Raw genomic sequence first — 6,786 nt, forward strand, 5'->3', positions numbered from 1 at the left:
GTGGTATACTGCATCCGCTGTACCCGGTGTGGCTTCCTCTACATCGGAGAAACCAAGCGGAGGCTTGGGAACGGCTTTGCAGAACACCTACGCTCGGTTCATACTAAACAACTGCACCTCCCAGTCGCGAACCATTTCAACTCCCCCTCCCACTCCTCAGATGACATGTCCATCCTGGGCCTCCTGCAGTGCCACAACGATGCCACCCGAAGGTTGCAGGAACAGCAACTTATATTCCGCATGGGAACCCTGCAGCCCAATGGTATCAATGTGGACTTCACAAGCTTCAAAATCTCCCCTCCCCCTACTGCATCCCAAAACCAGTCCAGCTTGTCCCCGCCTCCCTAACCTGTCCTTCCTCCCACCTATCCCCTCCTCCCACCTCAAGCCCCACCCCCATCTCCTACCTACTAGCCTCATCCCGCCCCCTTGACCTGTCCGTCCTCCCTGGACTGACCTACCTCCTCCCTAACTCCCCACCTACACTCACCTTTACTGGCTCCATCCCCGCCTCTTTGACCTGTCTGTTTCCTCTCCACCTATCTTCTCCTCTATCCATCTTCTATTCGCCTCCCCCTCTCTCCCGATTTCTTTCAGAACCCCCTTCCCCTCCACCATTTCTGAAGAAGGGTGTAGGCCCGAAACGTCAGCCTTCCTGCTCCTCTGATGCTGCTGGGCCTACTGTGTTCATCCAACTATACACCTTGTTATCTCACATCAAAATAGCTGATGTTGTCATCATCACGTTGTTGTTTATGGGATCTTACTGTGCCCAAATCTGGTGCCTCGTTTCCTACATGCCAATGGTGGCCATAATTTGCAAGCTCTGTATTGGCTGCGAAATGCTTTTGGACACCCAGAGATCATGAAGGACGCTACAGGAGATTGGCACTGAGTAATGTACTCGCTTGAAGAGGCAGTGCAGGGATGATGGACCAAATGGACTGCAGTGGTTCAAGATGGCACCTCATCACTGCCTTCTCAAGAGCAACTAGGGCCGGGCGATAAATTTTGGACCAGCCGGCGACATCTATGTCCCATGAGTGAATGAAAAAATTCTTTCTTCCTCATTGATAAGAACCTTTGAGACCGAAGACTGAACATCCCGAGGCCAGCCCCGGTGTAAAGTCATTCCGATTACAATTGGAGACGAATGAGATAGATCCCCCACGCTTTGGCAGGTCATGCCAGGATACTGTTTACCTTGGCGGAAGGGTGTGCTGGAAAATCGAGAGGATCAATCCACTGAGATTGGATTTGATGTTCGACATTCATTTAACATGGCAACTGCTTGGCTAATCCCGGATATAAACCACCCATCTCCCCCCCGACACCCCCAGCGGGCCCTTTGATCCCTCCCATGTCATTCCCAGCAGCCTCACGAGCATGTGCTGTCACCAGAGCTTTAGTATCCACGGAATGCCTGGTGAAATGGGAAAAAGTCAGTCCGGAGTGACTCGGCCTTTCAGGAAGCAAATGATGGCATTTTAAGACTGGAAAAGGACTTTACCGTTTGCCCTTTTATGGGATGCAGGCATTTGTGGCTGGACCATCCCTAACTGCCTTAGGAACATAGAAAGATAGCAGATAGGAGCAGGAGTAGGCCATTTGGCCCTTCGAACCTGATCCTCTTTTTATGGCTGATCATTGAGCTCAATACCCTAACCCCGCCCTCCCCCCATATCCCTTGATCTCTTTAGCCACATCTGCCACCTCCTTAAAAGCACATGATATTTTGGCCTCAACCACTTTCTGTGGCATTGAATTGCATGGACTCACCAATGTCTGGGTGAAGACATTTCTCCTCATCTCAGTCGTAAAAGGTGTACCCCTTACCCTCAAACTATAACCCCTAGTTCTGCATTCCCTGGCCATCGGGAACATCCTTTCTGCATTTACCCTGTCCAGTTCTGTTAGACTTTTACAAGCTTCTATGAGATTCCTCCTCATTCTTCTAAACTCCAGTGAATGCAATCGTAACGGACTCAATCTCTCCTCATACGTCAGTCCAGTTATCCCAAGGAATCAGCCTGGTAGACCTTCGCTGCACTCCCTCAAGAGCAAGAGTATCCTTCCTCAGAAAAGGAGACCAAAACTGCGCATAGGTGTGGTCTCTCCAAGGCCCTGTATAACGGCAACAACACATTCCTGCTCCTGTACTTGAAACGTCTCGCAATGAAGGCCAACATACCATTTACCTTCTTTACCACCTGCTGCACCTGCTCACTCACTTTCAACAACTGGCATAATATCTGATGTGGCACTTTGTCGAAAGCTTTCTGAAAATCCAAATAAACCACATCCACTTGCTTCCCTCATCAACTCAATTAGTTACATCCTCAAAGGATTGCCGTGGATTTGTTACTCGCGGCTTCTGTTTTCTAATCGCTGTCTTTGTGAAGAGCCTGTCATCCTTGTGCTGTAGTTCACCCACTGGATGTGACAGAGTATCTATGTGTCTGCTTTCCTTGACCTTGAGGCATTCAAAAGGGAATTGGATGATTATTCAGATAGCAATAGCATTCATGAGTATGGGGAAAGAGCAGGAATTGATAGTAGCTAATGATGCTCATTTGAAGAGCTGGTGCAAGCATTATAGGCTTTTATTTTTGCTACTCATTTGTGGGATGTGGGTATCACTAGCTGGTCCAGCATTTCTTGCCCATCCCTAATTGCCCTTGAGAAGGTGGAGGTGAGCTGCCTTCTTGAACTGCTGCAATCCTCCCACTGTGGGTTGACCCACAATGCTATTAGGGAGGGAATTCCAGGATATTGACCCAGCGACAGTGAAAGAACGGCGATATATTTCCAAGTCAGGATGGTGAGTGACTTGGAAAGGAACTTGGAGGTGGTGGTGTTCCCATGTACCTGCTGCCTTTTCCTTCTAGATGGAAGTGGTCGTGGGTTTGGAAGGTGCTGTCTAAGTAGCCTGATTGAGCACATCACAATTCTGTAATTCTGCCATCTTGAAATTTGTAGAAATAACTTGAATTGGAGATGCTCCTAAATAGGCCTCGGTGAGTGCTTTCTCTATACATACTGCGTGGTTAGTGAAGGGAGTGACTTTTGACAATGTTGGATGGGATGCCTGTCCAGTAGACTGCCCTGTCTTGTTTGAGGTATTGAATGTCCTTGAGTGATGTTGGGGCTGCGTCCATCCAGGCAAGTGGGGAGCATTCCATCACACTCCTGGCTTGAATCCTGTCGATGGTGGGCACACTTTGGGGAATCAGGGGGGAAGTTGCTCTCCACGGGATTCCCAGCCTCAGCAATGCCGTGGTTGGCCCCCTTGAGCCACTGGTTCCTGGGATCATAGTGGGTGCTTAGGGGTGAAAGGTCAAAGATTCTGGAGCCAATTGCTACGACATTGATGCGTGAGGCGAAGTTCGCTCTGGTAAGGCAGGATTTATCGCTTGTATGTGAGAAACTGACGGTGGTGGTCCTTCCTAACAGCGCAAGGCTTGCTAGGCCACTAAGAATAAGCATGGCAATGTGGGACTGCATTCCCGAGTACAGACAGGCAGCTTTCCTTTCCACAAGGGCTTCAAGCATTTTAATGACCGCCCACCACTTTCACGGTCGTTGTCAAGGACTAAATCTTATGTAATTGTTTAGCAAATTGTGAGTCTTGTCAATTTTGTTGGAGTCAATCTCATCATAAGGCTGAGAGTTTTCTCTCTGTATCTTACCAAACTCACCGCATTAATTACCATCTGAGCTCTAGCAATGAGAATCCAGTCCGATTTCTTTTATTATTCATTCATGGGATGAGGGTGTCGCTGGCCAGGCAGCATTTATTGCCCATCCCTAATTACCCAGAGGGCAGTTAAGAGTCAACCACATTGCTGTGGGTCTGGAGTCACATGTAGGCCAGACCAGGTAAGGATGGCAGCTTTTTTCCCTAAAGGACATTAGTGAACTAGATTGGATTTTCCTGACAATCGGCAATGGATTCATGGTCATCATTAGATTCTTAATTCCAGATATTTATTGAATTCAAATTCCAACACCTGCCATGGCAGGATTCAAACCCCAGAACATTATCTGGGTCTCTGGATTAACAGTTCAGAGATAATGCCACTAGGCCATCGCCTCCCCATATCCGTCCCCATCTTACTGCGCATCATTTATGGAGCAACTCGCTGCTCAGCGGAGGAGCTGCCCATGACCATCTTCCAAAACCCACTGCCCCCAGCAGCAGCAGGAGGCTGCCCCTGCGCATTCAGGGCGAGGAGAGATGGCAGAGAAGGGGGAGGCTAGCACCATGCCTCTCGGAGAGGGACCTGGCCTTCCTCGTGGAAATAGGTGGGCAAGAGTAGAGGAGCTCTCTCCCTGCAGGCTGGCAGAACAGGCCTCGCCGACCCCGTCATGCCAGCCTGTTGGGAGATGGCCACCCCGCACAGTGAAGGGCATGGAGAACAGGGCAGCAGAGCAATGACCTTCTCTACTCTGCCAGGGTGAGTGCAACACACTGCTCCCTGCTGCCTCACACTTACCTCCGCCACTGTAGCCACCTCCTGCCAATGCATATTCCCTGATAACGCTCCACCCTCCATTGCATGCAACACCTTTCCGCAATCTCCCCAATCATCCCATACCACTGACCCCACTTGGCCCCCGCACTACCACCTCATTCTCTCGGAACACCCCACCACCGGCCGTCACAGCCACAGCATCCACTTGCCCATTACACATTCACCCTCTTTCTGTCATTATAGGGGAAGACATCCCATAACAGGACACAGGTGAAGGGGAATGTGGGGTATGGTGCCAGATATCTGTGCCCTCACCCCCTCCAAGGAAAGGATTTGACCTGGCATTGGTTACACCTCCCTTCATGGGCCGGATGGCCACCCCTTCTCTTCCTGGAGATGTCACAAAAGTGACAGATTTTGAATAGCTTTCAAATTTCCCAATTTACTTGCCATTCAGACCCAGATTAACACAAAGCATCAGCCAGGTTTCTGACCTTAACCAGAATGACCATTTAATGTACATACATGTGTGCGTGCACACACACACACACACACACACACACACACACATGCACACACACACACACACAGACACACACACGCACACAGACACACACACACACGCACACAGACACACACATGCACACACACAGACACACACACACACACTTGCACACACACACACACACACACACACTTGCACACACACATGCACACACACACACGCACACACACACAAACACACAAACACACACATACACAACTCACATGCACATATACAACCACACAAACACATGCGCACACACACTTCACATACACAACTCACACACATACATACAACCACACAAACACATGCACACACACACACACACAAACACATGCATGCACACACATACACATACACACAAACACATGCATGCACACACACACAGGCACATACATGTGCACACACAATCACACACATATACATACACACAAACATACATACATATACAAATACACACATACAAACTCACACAGACACACACGAACACGGTCACACACAGACTCAACACATAACAGACACACACACTCTTATACATCCATACAAACACACATACACACACCCATATGTATATCATGCATCTATACACACACACACAAACACATATACACATGTGATACATGTTTTGGTTGAAGGGAAAGCCTGTGAAGGTAGTTCAGTGGTCCCTGTCCACAGAGTTTCCTGAGATGGTCACTTTGGTGATCAAAACACTGCTTCTAGATTTTCCATCTCCTGACACTCTGTTACTTGTTTGCAGAAGGCCACAGGGTGGCTGATTCATACATAAAAATCTTATAGTCACCATAGTCACAACTTACACGGGAGAAAACATTAGATTTCTTCAGGGATAAAGTGGTTCTTACTGCAAAGGAGAAACTGCAGCAGTGCAGCTAATCCTGTGATGCACTGCTGGTTATTGACCAAGCTGTTATTTCTGAAGAAGGGCCTAGGCCCAAAACGTCAGCTTTCCTGCTCCTCTGATGCTGCTTGGCCTGCTGCGTTCATCCAGCTCTACACCTTGTTATTTCAGATTCTCCAGCATCTGCAGTTCCTACTATCTCATGGCCAGCAGTGTGGTCTTTTGGAGCATACAGTAAGTTGAATTGGCCAGGACCCCGCTCTGGGTTCCACACCGAGTTTTACCTTTTGGCTGGTTTGTCTGGTGAGATTGCATGCTGAGGCAAGTCGGGCTATTGACCAACATCAAACTGGGGGTCTCGCCCATACCTAGTGAGAACCTCACCACACCTCTGGAGGAAAGCGAACAGAATACTGCCAGCTGGTCTTGAGATGGACTTCACTGAACATCTCGCCTGGGCCTACCACTCACTACAACCCCTGACTCACAGAGCCCGGGAACATTCTGCCTGAGGTCTCATAGAAACATAGAAGATAGGAGCAGGGAGGAGGCCTTTCGGCCCTGCGAGCCTGCTCCGCCATTCTTCATGATCATAGCTGATTGTCCAACTCAATAGCCTAATCCTGCTTTCTCCCCATAGCCTTTGATCCTATTCGCCCCAAGTGCTATATCTAATCACCTCTTGAATACATTCAATGTTTTGGCATCAACTACTTCCTGAGGTAATGAATTCCACAGGCTCACCACTCTCTGGATGAAGAAATGTCTCCTCATCTCCGTCCTAAATAGTTTACCCTGAATCATCAGACTGTGCAGTATAATTTGGATAAATGTGAGGTTATTCACTTTGGAAGCAATAACAAGGCAGCAGATTACTACCTGAATGGCTGTAAATTGGGAGAGGGGAG

This window comes from Rhincodon typus, chromosome 5 (assembly GCF_021869965.1).
Source record: "Rhincodon typus isolate 14 chromosome 5, sRhiTyp1.1, whole genome shotgun sequence".
In the NCBI taxonomy this organism is placed as follows: domain Eukaryota; kingdom Metazoa; phylum Chordata; class Chondrichthyes; order Orectolobiformes; family Rhincodontidae; genus Rhincodon; species Rhincodon typus.